At 38.4% G+C, this 27,276-nt stretch overlaps 1 protein-coding gene across 11 annotated transcripts in view; it reads left to right on the top strand.

Annotated features, from left to right (window-relative positions):
* Positions 1 to 27,276, top strand: part of Frmpd4 (FERM and PDZ domain containing 4) — a 763,802-nt gene that overhangs the window by 689,373 nt on the left and 47,153 nt on the right. The window lies entirely within an intron of this gene.

The raw sequence follows: 27,276 nt of genomic DNA, 5'->3' as shown, positions 1-27,276 counted from the left end.
TTTGTACCTACTCAGGCACAGGGTAATATATTTGGGGAAATATTGAAACAGCAGTACTTGAAATCTTTAGAAAACATCCTATTGTTTTATAAGAATATACTATTTCTTAATTCAAGGGAAAATCATTAAAATCTTTTTTCTACAAGAGAATAAGCTGTGTGATGATTTTTAAATGCAGTTTCTTGTCCTTGACACCATTTCTATTGCTATATACAGCCCAACAATCTGTTGTAACTGGCAAAACTGCCCCTCCACCCCTTGAACAAAGTAGAGATCATGGTCACATTTTGGGAGAGGATCATCTTGTGTATTTCTTGGGGAAAAACCTCTAGATGAACATTTATGGTAGCATTTTCATAGTGATCATTCTGCAATGATGAAATATTGGTAGCCTCTAGCTATATGTGGCTACTGAGCATATAAAATGTAACAATTGGAACTGCAGAATAGAATTTTATTTTACAAATTTAAATTGAAATAGCCATAGGTCTAGAGACTAGTTTGGATGATCTGAGCCAATCAGAATGCTGTTTGCAAATTTGACATTTAACTCATCATATAACACATCCTTGAAAATATAGACAGGAAAAAAGATGGAAAGAAAGTTTTCATACTGGAAGTGTGTCAAATCAGCCAGAAATGAGTAAAATGATGTGAATTGCTCCTTTCCCGTCTCTGCATGAGGAGCATGGACTCTTACCACCTGTGCACTAGGATGTTGGAGCTCCCAATAATTTTCAGTTTGTGCTACTTAGCTTGAATGAGTTGAATGGGGCACACTTACACCTTTTCAGCAATCCCCACTCAGCTGACAAAGCTTTAATTTTTGCATAACTTCAAGACATTCTTCTCCAACCCCTTCTTTCTGAAACATAAAATTGATCATTTATTCAACATTATGTGTTTCAGTTATAATAGCATTTATCTCCATATGCACTACAAATGTTTTGATGGACTGCAACTTGTTCAAGTAGGCAGCAGAATCAAAGGGACTCAGTAAGACACTGAACAGAATAAAAGCATAAGGTAAAGAAGACGGTGATAGTTCATATAATTAGAGATACATATATCACAGGATTGGGAAGATATAGTCAAAAAACCTCAGGGTCATTAGCAGAACACATGCATATCCTACAACCTATCAGTTCCACTCCTAGATATATATGAAACAGAAATTCATAGGTATATTCACCAAAAGAAATATACCAGATTATTAGTAGCAGCACCATTTAAAAAACCCAAATTGGAAGCTACTCCAATGTCCATCATTGGCAAAATCAATAAATTGTGGTACATTCACACAGTAGCTCCCACATCAATGAGAATAAATGATCAACAAATGCACATGACAATTTAAATGAATCTCAAAAAATTCTGTGTGAAAAAGAAAATAGTTCATCCTTTATATTTATATGATGTTTCAAATGAAATTATACTATTCTATGGGGTCAGAAATCAGAATACTCTCCCTGGTTATCCCTGAAGGTTATATCTAGAAGGGAACATAGGGATCTTCTGAAGGTACCAGTAATGTTCTGCTTCTTTATCTACTGCTACATAAGAAATTACCTCAGAACTTAGTTTAAAACATTAAATATTTATTATTTCACATTTTCATGGGTCAGTAACTGGGTACAGATTACCTGAGGTGTCTCTGGCCCATGATTTCTAACAATGCTGCAATCAAGGTATTGTTTGGGGCTGTAGTCTCATCTGAAGCTCAACTGGGAAGGAATCTGTTGAACACAAGCTGAGTCATATTGTTCAGAGGATTCATTTCAGACAAGATTCAGTTTCTCACAAGCTGTTGAACTGAGGGCTTCAGTTCCTTAATAACTGTTAGTTGGGGCCTCCTTTGGTCCCTGGCCATGTGGACCTATCCAAAAGGAAGCTGAAAGCATGGTGTTTAGTTTCCTTCAGAGCAAATATGTAAGAGTGCATAAAGTAATGAGCACCCAATATGGAAGCCATAGTTTTGGGGTTTTTTTTAAATAACCTAACTTTGAACATGACATTCTTTCATTTGTGCCATATTCTCTGTTAGAAATGAATCAATAAATCCAGCCCACACTCAAGGGAAGTGGGAGAACTATGCACAGTATGAACAGTGCAGATTAGCAATTACTGGGCATCATTTTGGTAGTGATCCTACCGTGCGTATGTCCAGTTCATAAAATTTCATGAGCTATACATTTCAGTCTTGTACACTTTTCTGCATCTGTATTATGCTTAAAACAGGACCTCTGAAACTCACAAAAGAACTTCAGCTTTCAGATATACTTTACCTAACTAGAAGCTCTTAAATTTAAGAAGAAAAATCTGCCCTCCAGAAAAAGAACCTCTTCTTCCAAGCCATCCCTGCCAGCTGAGTAATCCGCAACTTTGTTAATTCTTTGTCCTTTGCTCTGCACACCATTACAGCATACACCTGTAGTTGCCACTGCTCTGAAAAATTCATGAAAGGGCTGAGAGTTTCTTTTCAATTAAACAGGCATAAATCCAGGTGTTTGTTTGTGGAAAGTGGCCCTGCATGACTCTAAACCTGAGCTTCCTGTGGCAAACTCTGGGTTAGACTGTCAGAGCAGGGAAGATTTTAATACTGAAGAATGTAAATTGTATCATTTAAGATACCCCATAGTAATGAAGTATGACCAGAAACAAAGATTACTTGAATTAACATCAAGTAATGAATTTACTTGTGCCAAAATTCATAAATATGCTATACCCTGTCTCTAATGACAGGGCCAGCCTATTTCAAGTCACTGCTTATCTTCAGGGACATGTGCCCAATATTGTAAACATGCAAAAAGGCAGAAAAGAAGAGAGTTAACCAGAGAAGCCTTCTTCTAGGTGGTATGAAAGCTTGAGAAATTTTAGCACAGGCATTGCAACATGAAATGTACTCTATTTCTCTTTATAAAAGAAGCCTGTTGACTCTTCATAATCACTACATTTTCCTCCATTGTTTGTTTACACCTGTATTACCCATTTTTGGAGCATAAAACAGAGTGACCTTGTTTCACCCGGTATACAACTTTTTGGCAATGCCTTTAAGGAAACTATCCAACCTACTTTTTGTGTGTGTGCTTTTAGTTTGCTACATTAGTTCTTTACAACACTATGAAAAATGCTGTTAAGAATAGGGGTTTATTTGGAGGGCCTCCTAAACAATCTTCCACTTAATGAACTAACAAATTGATCTAAAGATTTTTGTAATGTCCAGTGTTAGAAAAAGATGATGTGAAAAAAAAATGGGGCGTTTGTGAGTGTTGTGGGGGGTGAGCTGCTGTACCATTTTGAATAGTATGGGTAAATTAAATCTCATTAAGAGGTGACATCTGAGCAGCAATCACTAGTCACCTTTTACCTGCATTTAAATCTTTGTGCCCTAACAGGGCCCTTGCACCCACCTTGCCATCCCACAGTGCACTGTCCACAGAGTGTTCAGAGAAATCTTAAAAAATAAAAAATGTATTGTATCTTGCCACTCCTCTGCTCCAAACTCACATACAAGCCAGACTCTTTCAAAGGCTTATTTGGTTTCAAATTATCTGGTCCTTGACTCTCTCACTGACTTTTCTTTCTTGAATTCTCCCCTAGTCCACTGCAGACTCAACTGGCCTCCAGCTGTTCTTCAAACTTTCTTGGCAGGTTGTACCTTAGGATCTTTGCACTGGCATCCCAGGTGTCTGAAAGGTTCTTCCCCTAGATATCTGCATGGCCAACTACCATATCTCCTGCAAATTGTTGCTCAGATGTCACCTTTTGAGATTTAATTTGCCCACACTATTCAAATGGCATAGCAGCCCACCCTCTGACTCACAGGTGCCCCATATTTCCCCACATCACCTGTTTCTTACACTGGACATTACAGAAATCTTTCTATTTTTATCAAATCCAGGGAGTTTGCCCAATTGGCATTTAGACTTCCAGACAATGCAAAAATAAAATTACTCTTTAGCTTCTTATGAAAATATAAACTGAGCAAAAGATACAATTACATAATTAATATACAAAATGTATTCTATTTTAAAATGGCACCGATTTAAGATTTTATCTTTTAGTCTAGTGCCTCATTTTCAAAGAGGGGGTTCAAATCAATAAGATTTTCTTGTAGACAATAGCCTCCCAGCAGTCTGCATTTATTGGAATATTGCTCTCTGGATATGCACACACTCAGGTTTGTTTAATATATCCTGTTCTGCTTCTGGAATTGGATGTTCTCCTTGACTTTTCCACATCAGCTTAATTTAAGCTGCTGTATGTGTACAATCTATACATATGTGTGCATAGTATATTATGCACACAGTTGTCCCTATTTATCCACGGTTTTGTTTTCTGTGGTTTCAGTTACCTGGGTTCAGTTGTGGTCTGAAAATATTAAATACATAATTCCAGAAATGAACAATTAGTAAGTTTTAAATTGTATGCTTCTCTGAGTATGCAGTGTGATGAAATCTCACAATGGCTTGCTCTGTCCCAAGTAGGATGAAAATTATCTCTTTGACTCAAGTAGCCACACCATATAGACTACCCTCCCATTTATCTCTTAGTAGCTGTCTTGGTAATCAGAGGGACTGTCAAGGTGTTATGGTGCTTGTGTTCAATATATAAGGCTCAGTATTTCAAACATGTAGGGGGAGTATTGGCACATATCTCCCACAGATAAGGGAAGACTAATGTGTTTGGGGTTTTTTCAGGGGGATACATTGTGATATTTACATATGTGCTTCTAATATATCATAGTTAGATTTGCCCCTTCCATTGTTCTCCATCCTCCCTCTTCTTAGAACAATTTCAACAGTTTTCATTCTTGTTTTCACATGAATACAAAATACATCCATCATATTCACCGCTCATTCACCCTTTTGTTTATGCCCTTCTCCCTCCCATGAATACTCACCCCCAGAAAAGACCTGTTTTAACCTCTTTCCCTTTTTTTTAAAGTGTACATTGATAGTCCAAGAGGGTTTTGCCTTGGCATTTGAGGCCTGTATATATTATGCTTTAATCAAATTAACCCCCCGTTGCTTACTCTTTCTCTATTACCCTGCTTCCCTATTATTCAATACCTTACAATGCTTTATATTATATTTGTATGAAGATGTGCTGTTTCAACAAGTTTATTTTTTATTGAGTATCTGCTCTGTGCAGAAGGTAAAATCTCCTAGGTTAGACATTTTATTGTCTCGTCTTTTTATTTTCAAAGCAACTTTATTTTTAATAGCTAAAACATATAAATAGTTCATATATCCACAAATAGCTGATAACAAAACATACTATATCAACATAATAAAATTACTCAGTAATTACAAGGAACAACTTAACTGATATTCTTAACATTAATTAATCTCAAAACAATTATGTTTACTAAAAGGAGGCAAAAATACATATATACTGTATGATGAAATTTAAAGTTCTACAAAATGCAAATCAATGGCTAAAACTTCAGTGACACAAAGCAAAACAGTGTTTATATGTCAATGGGTGATCATAAAAGAACAAGAGGAAGAAATCATAAAGGGCATAAAGAAACTTCGGGCATGATGATATACTATCTTAATTGTGGTAATGGTATCATGTGTGTCCATACATCAAATTTTTCCAAAATATCCAAGTTGTACAATTTAAATATGCATGTTCTTTTGTATTCTAATTACACATCAAAATAAAATTGTTGAGATAAAATGGTTTCACATAAAAATATCAATCTCCCATTTCTCTTGAAAAAGCAGTCAACCTCATTAACAGAAGCATGTTACCTGATGATCACTAAGTTAAATTTCGTAACTTTTATTATTTGGCCAAGGCATAGAATGAATATGTACAACCAGAATATCTCCCCTGGCTGCAAGAACCACACTGCACACCTGGGTGCCCACTGCCTCCTGTACTGTTGTTAATGGGCATTGCTGTGGTAGTGTGGACCCCACATCCTCTGAATGGCTAGGGGAATTTAACCAAACCTTTAGTCAAGAGGGGGTCTTTGTTATTAATTTTTCTATCTCTTCCTCTTTTGCCTTCTACTTTTTTGTTTTTACTTTTTTTGCAGTACTGGGGTTTGACCTTAGGGCTTCATGCTTGCTAGGTGAGCCCTGTACCACTTAAGTCACACCTCCAGTCCTTGCCTTTTTACTTTTAAACCTTACATGTTAATATTGCCAGCCACAGGCATGACAGGCAATAAGCAGGTGAAGAACTAATGAAAAAGTGTTTAAAATTCCTATGTTAGCTAACAGGCTTCTGAATGCATTGCTATGGTCCACAGCGAGGGCTGGAAAAAGGAGCAAGGAGATGCAGTATCAGTATCTACAGCCTTAAAACAAATCTGATGTCTCTCTGGACTTTAAAACTGTTGCCATGTGGCTCTTTTTTTGTGTGTGTAATCAAATAAACAAGAGGGTTTTTCTAGGGAAAAAAAAATCAATTAACTGTATATTAACTCAACCATTTTCCACTTCCTGTAAACTGAGGTCAGCTCTACTTCCATGGCAGTAGAAGTGTGAAAGCAATGAAGGCCATGTCCACCCAAGCATTGACTGTGTAACAAAAGACCCACCCTGGACTACAGGAACTATTCTCTGACCTAGGGCTCCTGCCTATAGGGGCAATAGTCAAGAGAGGAATTCAAAACACCCTGTTATCAATTGCTCTGATACAGACCTCAGTCACAGAAGATAAAGAGGGCTATAAATCCTGAGATTTTGTATTTATCATTTACAGTAGAAACATATTATCTAGTTATAGTCCCCACCACTTCCTAGATTTTGGGGGAGAGAGTTGTGGTTTTTTTGTTGTTGCTTTGGCAGTTTTTTCTTTTTCTTTTTTTTTTTTTTTTTTGCAGTGGTGGGGATTGAACTTCAGGGCATTATACATGCTAGCCAAGCACTCTATCACTGAGCTACACATCCAGTCCCCTTTTTTGTTTTATAAATCTAAAGTGTTCTCTTTTTAATCTTTTTCTTTTGAAATATATTTTCTCTAAAGAAGATAATCAATGCTATTTTAGGATTTCTGTGTAAAGCAATGTTTACCAGAGTTAGCAATACTAAGTATTGAGGCTTAACATTTTTAAAGGTAGAAAAATACAAATTATATTTTTAATCTTAATAACTTTGAATGTTAGAGAAAATGACAATATTCTATGCATTAAAGTAAGAAATATATCAATTATACTACCACATAGGCCCTGTGCATCTTATTTGCCTATCAGATTTTGGACTTTCCATAACTTCAGAGTGAATTTAGGATTCAATGGAGATCCAAGCATCCAGTTTACAAAATTAGTCCTATTAAGCCCTCCGGTTTTTCCTCAGAAGGCTTAGGCAGAATTGCCACTTAGGCCAAACTACACTAAGAACTGTTGTTCTCTGCCATCCTGTTCTAAGACACATAAACATTTGAGTAACCACAAAATTGTGTCCTTCCCCCCTTTATTTTGGCAAAGCTCAATACTTTTCCCAATCAATCCCACGTAGTGAACAGAACACCTAATGAAATCACTACAAGAAGGAATAATAATGGAGGGAACGACCCAATTTGGGCTATAATACATACACACATACACAAATACATATATATGGAAATGTTATGATGAAACTTCCTGTATAACTATCATAAACAAACAAAAAAGTCTTTTTTAAAAATGAAGGACAGGAAGGTAAAACAAGTCCTATCTGGGGGTTGGGACCAGTGGGACAGGGGAGGATACAGCGAAGGGGAGGAGGAAGAAAAATGGTGCAAATACTATGTTTTCATGTATGAAAACAGAACGAGACCTATTCAAACTTTTAAGAAGGAGGAGAGAACGGTTAAAGGAGAAAAATGCAGGGCTGAATCCAACTAAGATATATTGTAAGTACTTTCGTAAATGTCACAATGTACATATATAACTGCTAATAAAAAATAAATTAAAAAATGTAAAGCTTAAACATTAAGAAACAAATGTTTGCAAAACTCACTACATAAACAAATCAGTATAGGGCAGGAAGTTCCAAGCCTGGGATGATTTGCAGGCTGGAAATCCATCTCAGCTGTCATACATAGAGTCCATAGTCCATGAAGAAGGAAAACCTTTAGAAACTTGCAGCAGGTCTCAGCTCACATATTTTTTAGCAGGAAATGGATCATGTCCACATTAAAATCATCAGTGGGCAGAAAGCAAGGACCCTCCAGTTGATTTAGATCACTCCTAATTCCCTCCAGGGAATAGGAGAAAGAAAACAGAAATCTGCTTTCTGAGTACATTGGGGTGACTAACACATGCTATGGGACGCTGACTTCTGGTACAAGTAGAATAGTATCTGCAGAACTGGCAACGAAATAACTCAACTGAGGGATCTGGGAAGATTGAGAAGCTCCTTTAAGCATCACCCACATACCTGGTCCTTGTGGGTAATCTCCCCAGAACAGATACCCAAATGTTTGAAGTTGAACATTCTGGTTGTTGGCTTTCTCAGAAAGGCTCTTCTAATAACTATTTTCTTTTGTGAGTAAGGTGATGTTGAACAAAGAGACAGTACATTCCCTGCACTCTTAAGCTGTGTCTCCAAGATGAAGTCTCTAGTGCAAAATGAACTTAAAAATGCAACTCAAGGTTCACCAAAACTGCTGAACTTATTAAGTCTTTATCTGTAACCAGTGTGGGCTATCAGGTGGTAAGCAAAATGGGAGGATCTGCTGCAAGTTTTCCCACATTCGCTATGCACATAAGCTCTTACTCCACAGAGGAATCTTCAGTGCCTGAGGTTGGAGCTGCCACCAAAGAATTTTCCACTCTTACTTCCACAGACCTTGCTTTCATATGAACTTTCTCATGCCCAGTCAGATGGGCCTTACTAATATAGGCTTGCCCACATTCATTACACACATAAGGCCTTTCTCCAGTGTGAATCCTCTTGTGTGTTAAAAGGTGGGATTTGTGGGCTAACAATTTCCCACATTCATTACACTTACAATCATTTTCTTCAGTGTGGCTTTTCTCGTGCACAATGCGTAAGTGCTTATGAGCGAAACCTTTCCCACAAGTGCTGCATAAATATGGCTTTTCTACACTGTGACATTTCTGATGCTGACTAAGTACATCTTTGCACTGGAAGGTTTTCCCACATTCACCACACTCATAAGGCCTCGTTTCTGTGTGGGTTCTCAGGTGAGTAAGGAGGATGGAGAGGTAGGCAAATGATTTACCACAGAAATCACACTTATAAGCCTTTACTGCACTGTGGTTTTTCAGATGCCCAATAAGTGAATTTTTATAGATAAAGCTCTTCCCACAAATATTGCATGAATGAGGCTTTCCTCCCCTGTGAATTTTCTGGTGCTCACCAAGTACAGTTTTGCGACTGAAGCTTCTCCCACAGTCATCACACTTAAAAGGCTTTGTGCCAGTGTGAGTTGTCTGATGCATGAGGAGAATGGAATGGTAGCCAAACAATTTCCCACATACACTGCACTCATAAGGCTTTTCTTTGCTGTGGAGTTTCTGATGCTGAATAAATTTATCTGTGTGGATGAAAATTTTCCCACATTTCTTGCACTCGTGCCATTTAACAGTATAAGACTCCTCTTCCTGCTCGCCCATTTTCTTTTTAAAGGCATTTTCATCATTCTGCAAGGCAAACCCAAAGTTACTCCCACATGACTTACATGCAAATGACTGCTGCCCAGTGGGTATCCCCTGCTTCATAGGTAGGTGCACAAGTTCTTTCATGACACCATTGCACATATCACAAGGGTGGGTCTCTGCACACGCTTTAAGCGCTCCCAAAACACGCTGCTTAGAATCTTTGCTGTCCACTTGACACCAACGACTAAGGTCAGGGCAAACCCCCATCAGTAGAGCCTTGGTTAGAGACATGTCCAACCATAGATCTCTCTGCGGCTGTCTCTGGGCCCACGGCTGGGTAGCTACAAAGGCTCTGGAAATGGCAAGGCCCGTTGAGAACACAAGTGCAAAGTTCTCCAGCATCATTTTACAGTACAGGCGTTTCTGAGCATCATCAAGTAGCGCCCACTCCTCACGGGAGAAATCATTGAACACATCCTGAAAAGTCACTGTGTTCCAGACCTGGGTCATTTGTGCCTCTGCCACGGGTTTAAGGTCCAAGCCACCGTATTTGTGGACGGTGGCCATGGAGTGCCCTTAGGGATGCCTGGAAGGTTCGCGAGGCCTTAGCCGGTGTGTGAAAAACACAATTTCTACATTAAATTTCAAGGAGAAAGACTCAGCACCAGGAAGTCATAGCTTTTAACAAAGCACAGAAGCAAGACCCACCTCACAAAACATCAACTGTAATAAAAGACACAAGACGCGACAAACGCGGCAGGCCTGCGCTACCTCACTCGGCCGCAGTCCAACGGAAAGAGCACCCGCCAAAGGAAGTTGTAATGTGACACTGCCAGCAGTCCCACCCCAGGCTCCGCCTTAATGTTTTTTAACCCAGATATGCAGCTTGTTTATGCTGACGAAAACTGTTGACTTCAGTCTGAAAAGATGACAGTCACAAAGGTCAGATTTCTCAACTTCATTCAAGTCCATTGGGATATCCCACTCTAAATGTTGTAGACCTGTTTGCAATCCCACTTGCACTTGATAGTATTGATATTATGAACATCTTTTTTTTTTAATTTTTTCAATTCATATGTGCATACAATGTTTGGGTCATTTCTCCCCCCTTCCCCCACCGCCTCACTTACCCCCCTCCCTCCCTTACCACGCCTTACCCCTCGCTACCTGGCAGAAACTATTTTGCCCTTATCTGTAATTTTGGTTTTTTTTTGTTTTTTTTTCTTTTATTATTCATATGTGCATACAATGCTTGGGTCATTTCTCCCCCCTGCCCCCACCCCCTCCCTTACCACCCACTCCACCCCCTCTCTCTCCCCCCCACGCCCTCAATACCCAGCAGAAACTATTTTGCCCTTATTTCTAATTTTGTTGTAGAGAGAGTATAAGCAATAATAGGAAGGAACAAGGGTTCCTGGTTGAGATAAGGATAGCTATACAGGGCATTGACTCACATTGATTTCCTGTGCGTGGGTGTTACCTTCTAGGTTAATTCTTTTTCATCTAACCTTTTCTCTAGTTCCTGCTCCCCTTTTCCTATTGGCCTCAGTTGCTTTTAAGGTATCTGCTTTTATTTTCTCTGCATTAAGGGCAACAAATGCTATCTAGTTTTTTAGGTGTCTTACCTATCCTCACCCCTCCCTTGTGTGCTCTCACTTTTATCTTATGATCAAAGTCCAATCCCATTGTTGTGTTTGCCCTTGATCTAATGTCCACATATGAGGGAGAGCATACGATTTTTGGTCTTTTGGGCCAGGCTAACCTCACTCAGAATGATGTTCTCCAATTCCATCCATTTACCAGTGAATAATAATATTTTGCTCTTCTTCATGGCTGCATAAAATTCCATTGTGTATAAATACCACATTTTCTTAATCCATTCGTCAGTGGTGGAGCATCTTGGCTGTTTCCGTAACTTGGCTATTATGAATAGTACTGCAATAAACATGGATGTGCAGGTGCCTCTGGAGTGACCTGTGTCACAGTCTTTTGGGTAAATACCCAACAGTGATACTGCTGGATCAAATGGAAGATCAATGTTTAGCTTTTTAAGTAGCCTCCAAATTTTTTTCCAGAGTGGTTGTACTAGTTTACATTCCCACCAACAGTGTAAGAGGGTTCCTTTTTCCCCGCATCCTCGCCAACACCTGTTGTTAGTGGTATTGCTAATGATGACTATTCTAACAGGAGTGAGGTGGAATCTTAGTGTGGTTATAATTTGCATTTCCTTTATTGCTAGAGATGTTGAGCATTTTTTCATGTGTTTATTTTGGCCATTTGAATTTCTTCTTTTGAGAAAGTTCTGTTTAGTTCACTTGCCCATTTCTTTATTGGTTCATTAGTTTTGGGAGAATTTAGTTTTTCAAGTTCCCTATATACTCTGGTTATCAGTACTTTGTCTGATGTGTAGCTGGCAAATATTTTCTCCCACTCTGTGGGTGTTCTCTTCAGTTTAGAGACCATTTCTTCTGTTGAGAAGAAGCTTTTTAGTTTTACGAAGTCCCATTTATCTATGCTATCTCTTAGTTGCTGTGCTGCTAGGGTTCCATTGAGAAAGTTCTTAACTATACCTATTAATACCAGAGTATTTCCTACTCTTTCCTGTACCAACTTTAGAGTTTGTGATCTGGTATTAAGATCCTTGATCCATTTTGAGTTAATATTGGTATAGTGTGATAAACATGTGTCTAGTTTCAGTTTTTTGCAGACTGCTAACCAGTTTTCCCAGCAGTTTTTGTTGAAGAGGCTGTATTTTCGCCATCATATATTTTTAGCACCTTTGTCAAAGACAAGTTGGTTATAGTTGGCTTCATATCTGGTCCTCTATTCTGTTCCACTGGTCTTCATGTCTGTTTTTGTGCCAGTACCATGCTGTTTTTATTGTTATTGCTTTGTAATATAGTTTGAAGTCAGGTATCATGATACCTCCAGCGTTGTTCTTTTCACTACGTATTGCCTTGACTATTCGTGGCCACTTGTGTTTCCATATAAATTTAACAGTAGATTTTTCAATCTCTTTGATGAATGTCATTGGAATTTTGATGGGAATTGCATTAAACATGTAGATTGCTTTTGGGAGTATAGACATTTTTACTATGTTGAGTCTACCAATCCATGAGCATGGGAGATCTCTCCACTTTCTATAGTCTTCTTCAATCTCTTTCTTCAGAAGTTATAGTTTTCCTTATAAAGGTCATTTACATCCTTTGTTAGGTTTACACCTAGGTATTTGATTTTTTTGAGGCTAGTATAAATGGAATTGTTTTCATATATTCTTTCTCAGTTTGTTCATTATTAGTGTATAGAAATGCTAATGATTTTTCTATGTTGATTTTATATACTGCTACCTTGTTATAACTATTGATGGTGTCTAGAAGCTTTTGAATAGAGGTTTTTGGGTCTTTAAGCTATAAGATCATGTCATCTGCAAATGGGGATATTTTGACAGTTTCTTTACCTATTTGTATTCCTTTTATTCCTTCTTCTTGCCTAATTGGTCTGGCTAAGAATTCCAGTACTATGGTGAATAGGAGTGGGGATAGTGGGCATCCTTACCTCATTCCCGATTTTAGAGGGAATGGTTTCAGTTTTTCTCTGTTAAGTATAATGCTGGCTGTAGGTTTGTCATATATAGCTTTTATAATGTTGAGGTACTTTCCTTGTATTCCTAGTTTTCTTAGAGCTTTTATCATGAAATGGTGTTGGATCTTATCAAAGGCTTTTTCTGCATCTATTGAGATGATCAAGTGGTTTTTGTCTTTGCTTCTGTTAATGTGGTTTATTACGTTGACTGATTTTTGTATAATGAACCACCCCTGCATTCCTGGGATGAAGCCTACTTGGTCATGGTGAATGATCTTTTTGATGTGTTGTTGAATTCAGTTTGCCATTATTTTATTGAGGATTTTTGCATCAGTGTTCATTAAGGAGATTGGCCTATAGTTCTCCTTTTTGGAGGTGTCTTTGCCTGGTTTGGGGATAAGTGTAATATTGGCTTCATAAAATGTGTTAGGCAGTTTTCCTTCCCTTTCTATTTTGTGGAACAGTTTAAGGAGGGTTGGTGTCAGTTCTTCTTTAAAGGTCTGATAGAATTCAGCAGAGAATCCATCAGGTCCTGGACTTTTCTTTTTGGGGAGACTCTTGATTGCTGCTTCAATTTCATTTTGTGTTATAGATCTATTCAGGTGATTAATTTCCTCTTGGTTTAGTTTTGGACGGTCATATGTATCTAGAAATCTGTCCATTTCTTTAAGATTTTTGAATTTATTTAAATATAGTTTCTCGAAGTAGTCTCTGATGATTTCCTGGACTTCCATGGTATTTGTTGTTATCTCCCCTTTTGCATTCCTGATTCTACTAATTTGGGTTTTTTTCTCTCCTCGTTTTAGTCAGGTTTGCCAGGGGTTTGTTGATCTTGTTTATTTTTTCAAAGAACCAACTTTTTGTTTCATTAATTCTTTGTATGGCTTTTTTTGGTTTCTATTTCATTGATTTCAGCTCTTATTTTTATTATTTCTCTCCTTGTATTTGTTTTGGGATTTTCTTGTTCTTGTTTTTCTAGGCATTTGAGATGTATCATTAGCTCATTGCTTTGGGATCTTTCATTCTTTTTAATACATGCATTCATGACTATAAACTTTCCTCCCAGTACTGCCTTTGCTGTGTCCCATAGGTTCTGGTAGGTTGTGTTTTCATTTTCATTGACTTCCAGGAACTTTTTAATTTCCTCTTTTATTTCATCCAATGACCCATTGTTCATTAAGCAATGAGTTATTCAGTTTCCAGCTGTTTGCATGTTTTTTGTCTTTACTTTTGTTGTTGAGTTCTAGCTTTATTGCATTGTGATCAGATAGAATGCATGGTAAATTTTCTATTTTCTTATATTTGCTAAGGCTTGCTTTGTGCCCTAGGATATGATCAATGTTGGAGAAGGTTCTGTGAGCTGCTGAGAAGAATGTATATTGTGTAGAAGTTGGATGAAATGGTCTGTAGACATCAAGTAGGTCCATTTGATCTATTGTATATTTTAGATCTAGGATTTCTTTATTGATTTTTTGTTTGGATGACCTATCTATTGATGATAATGGGGTGTAAAGTCTCCCATGACCACTGTGTTGGAGTTAATATATGCCTTTAGGTCCTTCAGGGTATGTTTGATGAAATTGGGTGCGTTGACATTGGGTGCATGTAGGTTGATAATTATTATTTCCTTTTGGTCTATTTCCCCTTTTATTAGTATGGAATGTCCTTCTTTATCTCATTGATCAATGTAGGTTTGAAGTCTACTTTGTCAGAGATAAGTATTACTACTCCTGCCTGTTTTTCGGGGGCCATTGGCTTGGTAAATCTTCAAGCCTTTCATCCTAAGCCTATGCTTATTTCTGTTGGTGAGATGAGTCTCCTGTAAGCAACAAATTGTTGGATCTTCCTTTTTAATCCATATCATCAAATGGTGCCTTTTGATGGGTGAATTAAGTCCATTAACATTAAGTGTTAGTACTGATAGGTCTGTGGCGATTCCTGCCATTTAGTTGTCTTAGTTGTTTGAAGGTTTGATTGTGTGTACCTAAGTTGAGGCTACTCTCTACTCTTTTGCTTTTTCTTTTCCTGTAGTTTGGTGCTGCCTGTCCTTTCATGGTTATGTTGGGTTTCACTTTCTGTGTGCAGAATCCCTTGAAGGATCTTTTGTAATGGTGGCTTTGTGGTCACATATTGTTTTAGCTTCTGCTTATCATCTAAGACTTTTATTGCTCCATCTATTTTGAATGATAGTTTTGCTGGGTAGAGTATCCTAGGGTTGAAGTTATTTTCGTTCAGTGCCCGGAAGATCTCACCCCAAGCTCTTCTTGGTTTTAATGTTTCTGTTGAGAAGTCTGCTGTGTTTTTGATGAGTTTACCTTTGTATGTTATTTGTTTTTTCTCTCTTACAGCCTTCAATATTCTTTCCTTAGTTTCTGAACTTGTTGTTTTAATTATGATATGTCGTGGGGTAGTTCTATTTTGATCTGGTCTGTTTGGTGTCCTGGAGGCCTCTTGCATCTGTATGGGAATATCTTTCTCTAGATTTGGGAAATTTTCTGTTATTATTTTGTTGACTATGTTACGCATTCCCTTTGCTTGCACCTCTTCTCCTTCTTCAATGTCCATGAGTCTCAGGTTTGGTCTTTTGATGGAGTCAGTGAATTCTTGCATTTTCTTTTCACAGGTCTTGAGTTGTTTAATAGTTCTTCGGTTTTTCCTTTAAGTACCATTTCATCTTCGAGTTCTGAGATTCTGTCTTCTGTTTGTTCTATTCTGCTGGATGGCCTTCTGTTTTGTTTTGCATTTCTGTTTCATTCTTTTTTCTGAGGTTTTCCATATCCTGGGTGGTTTCCTCTTTAATGTTGTCTATTTTCGTCCTGAGTTCATTTATCTCTTTATTAATCATGTTCTTTGTTTCACTTTGGTGTTTATACAGTGCTTCTATGGTTTCCCTTATTTCTTCTTTTGCTTTTTCAAATTCTCTATTTTTGTTGTCTTGGAATTTCTTGAGTGTCTCCAGTACATTTTGGTTGACCCTATCCCGTATCATCTCTATAAAATTCTCATTGATTACCTGTAGGATTTCTTCTTTTAGATTATTCTTGTGGGCTTCATTGGGTTCTTTGGCATAGTTTATCTTCATTTTGTTGGAGTCTGGATCTGAGTATCTGTTTTCTTCATTTTCTTCTGGTTCCTGTACTAATTTTTTGCTGTGGGGAAACTGGTTTCCCTGCTTTTTCTGTCTTCCCGTCATTGTCTTTGGTGTTGTTATTGTCCCTGTACTGTGTGCTATTAAGTATTTTCTAGCTTGTAATAATAACAATGGTGATATTTAGAATGGAAGGGTGAGAGGAGAGGGAAAGCAAAGAAGTTAAAGAAAAAGGGAAGAACAAATAAACAAGTAAAACAAAACAAACCCAACCAAACAAAAAAAATTTCAAAGATATAAACAGGGAGAGATAGTGTACTAATCAACAGAGAGAGGATTGAAAAAAAATCTCCAAGTTCAAATGCAATAAAGTTTCAATCTTAATAATTTTGGTGTTAGTCCCTCAGCCTTCAATCGTGGAGATGGTGTCTCAAAAGTAGTTCTGTCGTTGTCTTATCTAAGGGGAAAAAAACCAAACCAAACCAAACAAAAAAAAAAACCTCACAAAGTGTCCCAAGGTCAAATGCAATACAGTTTCAGTACATTTTTCAGCTTCCAGGTGTAGTTTGGTTGTTGTCTCATCAAAGGAAGAGAGAAAAAAAGAGTGTGGAGACTGTTCTGTGAATGGCTATCTGTTGCTGTGGCTCACCTTCCCGCTGCTATCAGCCTGTTGCTGGAGGCTTTATTTATGCAGATCTCAGGAGTGAGCTTAACACTCACCTGGCCCCACAGGCTTTGTTTATTTAGTGTTCTCCTGGATGCGACCGCCACTGCTACATGCTTTCCCCTTTCCAAGCACACTGGGGGAGGTGACACTGCACCCGCTTTCTCAGGCCGGCGTGTTTATTTACAGCTCACACGGGAAGTGGGTCTTCTCCCCTCTCCTGTGGAGTTTTCCTCCCACCATCACTTTTACAAGATTTCCTGCTCCTGGTTGCTGTGCATGTGCCCCTGCTCCTGCCTTCTCTAGCTGGCTTTGAGGGATTTCCCCTTCCCCCCTCTTTGGAGCTCAGGGCACCCCACCCTCTTTGCTACGTGTCTTTTTTGTTATTATTGCTTATTATTCAGTTTTGTTTTTTTTTTCCCCTGGGTGGGGGTTGGTCTGTCCAGGGGGTTATGCTGATCTGGCCCTGGGTTGTCTGTGGGAGTACCATGTACCACTTAGCTCACCTTGTGGTCTGCGTCTTCCCAAGCCGTCTGGGCGCCGGTGTCTGGCAGCGCAAGATCCCTCCTGGTTTCTCCATTTAATGTGGAGTGGAGATGGTATGCACGGGCTGGGGGCATGGTGGTGTTGGAGTTTTGCCTCTTCTCCATGGTTTTTCCTGTAAGGTGTATCTCCAGTGTCTCTCCAAGATTTTACTTTAGGAAGCATGCTTTCTGCTTCCTCCCTCTAGCCACCATCTTGGAATCTCCTGAACTTCTTTTTTAAAATGTCATTTGCGGTTGTGATTCTTTTTCCTGTGTTGATCTTGTTTGTTTTTGTTTTTTGTGGATACTGGTACTTGAACTCAGTGCCTTCTCCTTGAGCCATTGTGATGGGTTTTTCGAGATAGGGTCTCACTAACTGTTTGCCGGGGCTGCCTTCAAACCATGAACCTCCTGATCTCTGCCTCCTGAGTAGCTAGGATTACAGGCGTGAGTCACTGGCACCCCGCAGATCTTGTATTTAAGCATGATTGAATTCTGACTTTAGCTCTAATTATTGGTTAATTATTTCAGATAGTTTACATGGGTCATGACATCCTCTGAAAATAGTATTTTATTTTATACTTTAAAAGTTTATGATGGTACTGAAGTTTGAACTTGTGGCTTTGCACTTGTTAGACAGGCACTCTAGCACCTGAGCCATCTCTCCAGCTCAGTGCTTTATAACTTTTATACTGTATGGTCTCTGTGATTTTGTTGTTGCTGTTTGTTTTATTGCTTTGGTTTGGATTAGTTTGCTATTTTGAGACAAGGTCTCACTCAGGCTGATGTGGAGCTCACTATGTAGTCCAGTCCACCTCAAACTCATCCTCCTGTCTTTGCCTCCTGAGGGCTGGGATTACAGGTATGTATCACCACTGCCCAATATCTTGTCTGTTTTATTCATTGATGTACTTCAGGGTTTCTCATTCTGGCAGTTATTGACATTTTTGTTCTTGTTACAATTTGTTGCAGAGGCCATCCTGTGCATTGTACAATGCTTAGCAGCATACTTGACCTTTACCTATTAGCTGCCCTCCTTCTTGTGATGACCATAAAAGTCTCCAGACATTGCCAAATGCTCCCTGGTGATGTAAACTCATTCACTGTTGAGAATCTCTGATATATCCCAAATGCCTGGCCCAAAGGACATAGTCAATAAATATTTATTGAAGGAATGAATGAAGTAAGAGCTATTTAGTATCGTACATACTCTCTCCTCAAGAGATCCTGCTGCCTTTTATAAAATCTTAAATGTAAATACCATTTTCATCCATTAGTTAAATAAGTAGTTCAAAAGCCAAAGACAATATTCATTCAGCAAAAAATGAAGTAAATGAACAAAAAATAGATCAAACCAGGAACAGATAACATGTGCAATTAAAACTATCTTGCAGTTTCCAAATTCAGAGTGTGAAACCAGAAATTTTATTGCAAAAGTTTAAAAAATATGATAAAATAGAGGATTTAAATGATACAAATTTATCAAAATCTTAATTTTCATAATCACCATGTCAGTTACATGAATTTAAACTTAATAGCCTAATCTGTTTCATGAAGAAAATCATAGCCTAAGTGTAAAATGCCTTCAGGTAAAATGTGAATTAGACATTGCAAAGAATTTCTCCCTTAGTTTTATTGAGTTTATTAGTTGTATGTAAGCTATTTAATTTGAAATTACAAAAATTACAATGTACTTTAATTCTATCTCTTTAAAATTCAAATATGTACCCTACTATGCATGACTGATTGTGCCCTCCAAATTATTCTGTTTTTGGTTTTGTTTACTGGGGTTTGAATACACACCTTTCCTCTCCACTCCCCTAACTTTATTAGTTTCATCCTCCTCCATCCCATCACCAAATTCCACAATTAATGCTACAATTGTGCTAACTTTATTCCCAGCAGTAAGAGCATTATTTTCCACTTAAGTGTATGTTTATATAAACACTATCTTGTTTTGTTTTGTTTTTGTCCTGCTTTGGTTTGATTGTTGGTTGTGTTTTGTGTTTTGTTTTAGTGCAGGTCATAATTGCAATATACTTGGCAGTCATTTGCTTAGATTTTTTTCCTTCCATGATAAGGGTGACATGTTCAATTTTAAAATTATTTGACTCCTTCTTTTCTAAAATACATAGTCCTTACATCCTTTATGGAAAGATAATGTCCCTGTCTAAAAAACTTACATAATAGCTGAGTAATACAATTTATTATCTTCCATGGTTTTGTGGGTGGGTTGGCTGATCTCATCCAGATGGTCCATACTAGTGTCTACCTTGTGGCTGGAATTAAATGGCAGCTATGGGTGGAGCCATCTGCTGGCTTGATTGGGCCAGACATCCAGGAGAATTTTTTCATTCATATGTTGTTGCCTGCACTTGGAGAACTGGCTTAGGCAGGCCAGGCTTCTCCCTGTCTCCACACTGTTTCACCACATGGCTGTCTTCCTCATGGCATGGAAGTCCACAGGGTTATTGGAATTGTTCCAGAGTAGCTTGCATCCCTCAATGTGAGCATTGCAAGATACCCAAGTGTGCACTGCAATGCTTCTAGAATTCTTCTAACCAAGGCTTGGAAGTCATGCATTGTCACTTCCATAATGTTCTATTTGCCACAAGTGAGTCATAGAAGAAATCAAAATTCAAGAGAAGAGGCTACAGAAAGGTGTGAATACCAGGAGGTCTGACTGACTGAGGGCTGTGTTTGGAGCCTTTGTATCACAAATGGGAAAAGTGTGTAATACAATCATCCAGTTTTTCAGGATAAACTCTTTAACATTGCTTAAGAAGGAACTTTCCTTAAATTCTCTTCACTTCTTCCTTTGACTAGTACACTGATGGTCTTTTTGATTGGCAATATAACCCCTCACTCAAAGATGAGGGTGAAAATAATAGTGGTAGAGACATTGTAGCACAAGTAGGCTGTTTTTGGAGGTGGTGATGGTACTGGGATTTCAGTCCAGGGCTTTACACTTGCTAGGCAGGCAGTCTACCACTTGCACCATGCTGCCATCCCTCTTTGCTTTCTGAGTAGGGTCTTGCTTTTATACCTGGACTGGCCTTGACTATGATCCTCCTATTTATGCTTCCTGTGTAGCTGGAATGACAGGCGTACACTACCATGTCCTGCTTTTTATTGGTTGAGATGGGGCCTCATGGACTTTTTGCCCAGGCTGGCCTTGAACTGTGATCCTCCTGCTCTCTGCCTCCTGAGTAGCTAGTACTACACGTGTGAGCCACTGGGCCTGGCTACAAGTGGAATCTTTAATCCATTTCCTTTATGTCTCTCTTGCCCTGATGACTATGGTGGTTTCATTTTGCTCATTTTCTTCCACAACATCCCCTGAACATAACTGACAATAACAAATAATCCAATTCCTCTTCTTTGCAAGTATCAGAGTAGAGGCAAACTCTAGCAGCATAGACAAAATATAAATGCTTCATCTAGTCCAGAACAAATCACAGTTACCCATAATATATTGACCTTTTCTGAATGCTTGGTCATTTGCTGGACATTTCCATTCTATCCAACTAATGGCTTCAGTACTTGTTAGGACTTGATTCAGTGGATAATTACAATCTCTATTCAGAGTGTTGCAAAGGTCAACTAGATGAAACATTAAACCCTATTTCAAGTGTAGTCCTGTGGTGACTTTTCTGAAACTGAAGAACCACACTCCACTACTTTCTCCAGCTTCCACAGTGCTTGACTAGGCTGATAGATACTATGTTATGGCTGGTTATCAGGTTAGAAAAATATTGGTGTTCATTTCACATCTCTAGGCTCAAATAGGAAGAGAAAATAGAACAATTAGTTTCATCGCAAAATACTCTGGAATTGAGGAAAGGTCCTTTTGAACAGAATCATCAGAGAAATGCTCTTAATCAGTTCTTATTCCTATCAACAGTGGCTGCCCACCAGCAGAGAGGTTAAGAGCTGACATTACACTAGTTTGCAAAAAGGAATATTTTTTCTAATCTCTTTGAAGTACTCTGAAGTGCAAGAAGAAGAATCTCATGTGTGTACATATTTACCTTAGAAATGAGAGTTCAAACACCCTTTCTGTGTGCCTTACCATCTTTCTTTCTCTCTTCAGTACAGTTTACAATGTCCTTTCATAGATCGCCCTAAATTTGCTCTTTTAAAACCTAATTCTTCAGAGTTCACAGATTGTTTACTTCCTTATATTTCTAAAGTTTAAAATCCTATAGTTAACTTCTTTGAACTTAAATTTTTTGAAGGAAACCTCTTGAATTTTGACATAAAGTAGCTTCCTAGGTAGGTCTGTTGTTTGATTTTTATTTTGCTGCATTTTCTGGATCTCTGAGGAAATCTCAATGCTCTTCATAGCTGTTAAATTCATATCCATCTCTGAGTTGATCAACAGACTTAATTGGTTAGTCTAGAAGGCAACTATATGATAATGCATGCTAATATGATTATAAAATGCAATATGAAAATGATGTAGATATAAAATGTGAAAAGCAGTTAAAGAAAGATATCAAACTATGATTCTCTAAGAAACAGAGAAGACCAGGTTTAGCTTCATTGTTAAAAGCCCTTGCCTAGCATGGGCAAGTCCCTGGATTTGATTCCCAGCCTTGGGAGGAAAATGGAGATTTAATACAGAAAACTGTACTTCATTAAAAGTCTGAGCTTCTTCCTCACATAGTTTGCTTGCATCAGTAGAATCACCGCCAATGAAATTATAGAACAGTAGGTCGTGCCAAAGCATGGCTTTGCAACCACACATACGAGATTTTCCAGACATGTTTCAAGGGACTCTCCATGAAAGGGTGGACAAAACTTTTGTCAAAGAAATGAGGAGGGAAGAATTGAAGGTGAATTTGATAGGAATGGTCTAGGGTAAGTTAGACTATATTTTCTCCTGCTGATATCCACTGTGGGTCAGTGATAAAAATGCTTTTTGTTTGACCAGAGGTTGCGGGGAGGGTAAGTGTTGCTGGAACCCTGGGCCTTGCACATTCTAGGCAGGCACTCCACCACTGAACTATATCCCTAGCCTTAAAATGATGTTTTTAAACAAACTCAGCCATTTAAAAAAGTGTTAGCACCAAAATTTGAAATTATTCCTCAAAAGTAGAAATTTACTTGGAATTTATTATGAAATACTTATCTAAATGTGTTTCTAACTGGATTTTTAAAAGGCTCTAGCTATTTCAGGCCTTCCTAAAAAGAGGTTATCAACTTGCTTGAATGTGGCATCTTCCATTCTAGATTCTCATCTTTCTATTGAGGCTATTTTAAAGTGGCTTAGATCTATTTCTTTCCTCCTACGATCTTAAAAATTCTAAGGGATCCAAAGCATTATGAAGTTAATTTTTTCTTGTCTGATAGGTTATAATTAAATAATTATAGATGAGGGAAAACATAATAAATGCATGTCCTCAGTCCTAATGATAATTATCATTTTACAATATTTTATTTCAATTCAAATAACCTCATTCTTTAAATTGTAAATTTAAAATAAATATAGGTTATGTTTTAGGCAATTGATCGAACATTACTATAGACTCAAAAACTTTAAATATCATAGACATATTTTGAAAAATGTTTCTCATTTTAAGTTAACAAGGTGTTCTGAGCAAAGCATACTTGAAGTTGTTAGCAGGAAAAAAATTCTGTGCAAAGTGAAATCACAGGTAGAAACCACTTTTGAGATATTTGCATATTACTTGGTTACAGGTCCTTCTTTATTAGTGTAACAGGCAGAATACAAAACAGATCCCTGCCTCTTGGTTTCCTAGCTTTGTGTATTGCCCTTTCTTTTAGTCTGTCTGGGACCTGTGACTTCTTCTAACCAGTAGAATATGGCAAAGGTGATGAGCTGTTACTTCCATGTTCCCTAAGATTATGACTTCCATCATGCCAACTGACTCCCTTTCTCAGGCTTTGATGAAACAAGTGGTCATGTTGGGGAGACCCACATGGCAAGGAACTGAGAATAGCCCTAAGGCAACTACCAACAAAGAACTAAGGTCCTTGGTCCAACAGCCTAAAGAGGAATTAAATTCTACCAAAAACCATGGAGTGAACTTGGTAGTGGATAAACTTCCTAGCCAAGCTCTCCACCCAGGCTAACAATTTCATTTCAACCTCATGAGACAACTTGAAAAGGATATCTCTGACCCACATAACTGGTGAGATAAATGAGTGTGATTTTAAAGCCACTAGGTTTGTGGTAATAAATCTAGTATCTCTGGCACACAGAATAATGACCCCCTAAAGATGTCCTCATTTTAATCTTCAGTGTTTGTGACTTTGCAGATGTAACTAAATTAATGATAGGGCAATTATCTTGGGTTCTGTGCAGACCCAATGTAATCACAAGAATCTTTACCAATGAAGGAGGAAGGCAGGAAAGTCAGGGAGAGATATGAATAGGCTACACTGATGGTTATGTAGATGGAGGAAGGTGCCATCAGCCAAAGAATGCAGGCAATTCTGGTGACACCTTGATTTTAGCCAAGCAAAACCTAATTCAGACTTCTGACCTCCAGAAACATAAGATAATAAATTTGTATTATTTTAAGCCACTAAGTTTGTGGAATTTGTTACAGCAACAATAGGAAGCTAATACCATATCTATGCTTATTGGCATCTAAGATGAGTAACAAGAGTCCTTCTCCAGTACTCATCTGCTCCTAACAATAACTGTACTAAAGCTGTGAATATTAGCTTTCCTTTCCAGAAGGGAACAAATTAATATGGTACCAGTGAAGATTGTTTGAGAGAAAATTAGCACTTGTCCCACTGTCCATCCATTGTCTTGCCCACTCCACCACCTCATGATTTGCTCTGATCTTTAAACCTTATTCTTTTATTTACCTTTTTTATTGTTTCATTTTTGGGTTCTAATCCCTTTAGTCAAGGATTGTTGAACTCAAGACCATATAAGTAAAGAGAAATTGGAAATAAATGTAGCAAGCATGTCTGAGGAGGTGCAATCAGAAGGCATCTGTATTTTTTTTTCTCATTGTACATTCATGATGGCTCCCCAAAGTCAGTTCTAGCCCTCAACAAAATCTCAGCAAGATCTCCAAAATGGGTATCATAACAATCTGTAATCTGTAATTAAAATGTTCAATTGAGCCAGGTGTGGTGGTGTGCTTATAATCCTAGCTATTTGGGAGGTGGAAGCAGGAGAATCTCGAATGTGAGGCCAGCCCAGACAACCACAGCAGCAAGACCCTATCTCAAAAAAGAGAACAAAAACAAAAGGGTTAGAGACATGGTTCAAGTAGTAGAGTGCTTGCTTGGCATGTGCAAGGCCCTGAGTTTGATCCCCAGCACTGCAAAAAATAAACAAATTTTAAGATAAAATGTTCAATTGCCATGTAATAATTAAATTCCCAACTCTATAAAACTCCTTTGCCCTTCTTTCAAGCCTGGAAAGTCGGCTGTGGGTTAAGGTCCATTGTCAATGTTTTCTCTTATTTCCAACATTCTTCTCTAGCTTTGTCTTCTTCCAGATTGAATTAGGGCCATGATAGTGAGATAAAAAACAGAAAATTCTCACATTATTGGCACTGGTGTAATCCTGCATGGTTTTCCTCTGCTTATGGATGACATTGATAGTTGACTCTCCCCCGTGGGTGCTTTTGTTGATTTCTGGACAATTTCTCCGTGAAATTGCTCCAATTGCCAGCCCCCTTAATTAGGCAGAACCCAAGGGCTGCCTATGCCAGCGCTTCTCAGCTTCTCTGCCTTTCTGCTAAGGCCCTCTCACCCTGGAAGAAGCTCGAGTTGATTAGGAGGCCTTAAGGAAATGATCCCTGGCCAACATTTCTATTGCATCTTCCACACCTTGCTCCAGGAATTGCACACTTTAGACCTGCCTCAATGGAAGGGTGGTCCTTTCACAAATGAAGCCTCTGCTATTTGGACATGTGCTTCTTCTGCCATTCTCACCCTATTTCCCTTGTCTGGTTTTTAAGTCATGAATTAGACTTCATGGAGAGTAAGGGGTTAAGATTCCAAATTCTAGTTTTCAGGTCCTCCTGTGAAGGTCCTCCAGTGCTCCTCTTTAGCATGTGGAAATGATTGGCATCTATTGGCATGGGGCATCTGCTAAAGCTGTCTACATCCATCTTGGCATTCTATAACATATGAACACATATGGCTTTGATTGTTTTTCTTCTTAGGATTGGGTTAGGAATCCTCAGGGATCTGAAGTACTACAGAATTAATTCTTGTCTGGCAGGTGATGGTTAAGTACTTACAGATGAGAGAAAGCAGAAGTAAAATCTATTTCTAAGAATGATGAGACATATCATGTTAGGAAATTTTACATCTGTTATTTTATTTCTAACGGAGCTATGAATAACCAGCCTTCAGGAATGGTGGGAGTCAGTATTGTTTGGGCACTCCTGGCATCTGCATCCTGCACTGTGGCACTCTGCCTCCCAGCTGTCTTAATTTCTCTGTAACTTAGTTCTGATTCTAGAGAGGGGAAATCTGATTGACTCATTCTACCATTTTGGTCCAATCAATTTGGCCCAACATTTAGGTCCAGATCTCACTCAGAAGATGAGTTCTTAAGAACCCTGGCCTACTACTGAGGACTCTGAGAGTAAATTTGGGCAGAAAAAGCCAGGCAGGGCGGACAGGTGCACTGATACGGCTGCCACACACACACTTTCTTTGGTCTATGGAGCTATATTACATTTCTTATCTTCTGGATGTTTATTTCCTGTGAATGAGAAGTGAAAACTAGAAAGCAGTGCTTTGCCTCTGTTTGTATTGCTTTTTGCATATTTCTCTTGTATCTGCTATTCCAGAGATGGACAGGCAGTGTGCCTCCCAACACTTCACCCACACACATTCTGCTGCAAGGAACATTGTCATCTATACTCCCTTAAAAGCTAGTGGCAGAATTTCTTTGAGAAATAAAGCCATAGTCGACTGGCTGGACCATAGTATTCTTGACATTGAAGGTGACCTAGTAATGCCAGATTGCTTCCCCACACACATACACACACTAGCAGTGAAACCTTATGTGATAACACTGTTGCTCTGCCTACTGCCAGGCTGGACAAATGAGAAGTTGTGGAAGCAGCTGGTTCACCATCATCCTAAGTGTCCTGGTTCTTCCTGGAGTTGCAGTTCTAACCCTCCTTTCCTTGCTCCATGAATCCCTCTCCTCCCTCACCACTCTCTACCTCAAGGCTCACGTTTACCTCTGTAGTCAGTAGGTGATGGTTTGAGCAGCCAAGGTGAGTGGATTAAGCTACAGATCACTTAGTGAGACAAATGTGATTTTCAGTGGCTTCATCAAATAACGGAGTTAGAACAGATTTCCTTTGGCTTACTCATTTGGGTAATAAATCATCAAAGCAGGTAACTGATTACAACTTAAAGTAGAAAAAGTCAGCTCTTCACCAAAATGGCAACTGATTTTTACTTATGATTTAAAAGGAAAAGGAAAGATTGAAAAACATTAGAACCCATAATATGATTTTTCTCAAGGGTTTGAGTCATTTGAAAGGTTTGGGTTACTTGGAGGAAATTAAAGAAACCATTATATTTCATTGTTTGGCTTTAGCTCTAAAGGGCTACTATTGTGAGCAACATTTCCCAATTGGTGCCTGTCTGAAATACTTTATCAGCTCCAGGGTCCTGTGCAGTGTGGGAAGTGATGTTGGCTGGGATGCTGTTTTTACATAAGCAACCTCCAATGACATTTTTCTTTCATGATGCTGACCCTAAGAAGATAATGATGTTCCAGAAATAGAGAGAATTTTTAAAAATTCCTTTCCCTTGCAGAAAACTCCAAGCAGCAATCAAAAGTAGGCTAAAGTATAGAGACTGGTTGAGTTGATGCTTCTAAAAA

Source organism: Castor canadensis, chromosome X (genome assembly GCF_047511655.1).
Source record: "Castor canadensis chromosome X, mCasCan1.hap1v2, whole genome shotgun sequence".
Classification (NCBI taxonomy): Eukaryota; Metazoa; Chordata; class Mammalia; order Rodentia; family Castoridae; genus Castor; species Castor canadensis.
This window is presented reverse-complemented; position numbering and strand designations above follow the sequence as displayed.